This window comes from Magnolia sinica, chromosome 2 (assembly GCF_029962835.1).
Source record: "Magnolia sinica isolate HGM2019 chromosome 2, MsV1, whole genome shotgun sequence".
Lineage (NCBI taxonomy): Eukaryota > Viridiplantae > Streptophyta > Magnoliopsida > Magnoliales > Magnoliaceae > Magnolia > Magnolia sinica.
Genome location: NC_080574.1, coordinates 38319819 through 38320600, shown reverse-complemented (window position 1 = coordinate 38320600; position 782 = coordinate 38319819). Strand labels below are relative to the sequence as shown.

Genomic DNA, 782 nt, shown 5'->3' with positions numbered 1-782 from the left:
TCAGTTGTATGAATGTTGCAATCACAGATGCCGCAAATAATTTCATTAACCCTATCCTTCTTTCCTTCCATAACCTCAACTTTTCTTATGACTGTAGTCACCTTACACTTGAGATCATCCTCTTCTTTCAAGAGATATAATTCACCTTTCTCCTTTAATTGAGTCGGCCTAGACGTGGTGTTCGACTTTGGGTAATAGTCCCATGATTGTGTTTTTTCAGCAAGACTATCGAGGTAATCCCATACCTCGTCAATATCTTTATTGATAAACTCTCCATTACACATTGTCTCGACCATTTGGCGCATGGAAGATGTCAGTCCATCACAGAAAAAATTTGTAATGCGCCACATTTCAAATCCGTGTTGTGGGCATGAACTGACCAAATCTTTGAACCTTTCCCAACATTGGAAGAATGTTTCATCTTCCTTTTGGGCAAAGTTCATGATTGCTTTTCTGAGGGTAATCGTTTTATGATATGGGAAGAATTTTTTTATGAATTCCCTCTGCATGTCGTTCCATGTGCCAATGGATCTAGGATGCAATGAATGTAACCACATCTTAGCTTTCTCTTTTAAAGAAAAAGGAAAGAGTTTCAGCCTAATTGTATCCTCAGATACATTAGGAAAACATAATGTAGCTATAGTCTCATCGAATTCTTTCAAATGTAAATATGGACTCTCTGATTCAAGTCCATGGAATTTGGGAAGGAGTTGGATAACTCCTGGCTTGATGTCCATTTGTCCTGTGTTTTCAGGAAAAATCATGCATGAGGGCGTACTCAC

General features: G+C 38.4%; 1 non-coding gene across 1 annotated transcript; it reads left to right on the top strand.

Moving 5' to 3' along the window:
• Positions 1-354: 354 nt before the first annotated feature.
• On the top strand, positions 355-461 carry LOC131238087 (small nucleolar RNA R71). The gene has a single exon (XR_009167505.1). It is a non-coding gene; the product is annotated as a small nucleolar RNA R71 (small nucleolar RNA).
• Positions 462-782: the final 321 nt, after the last annotated feature.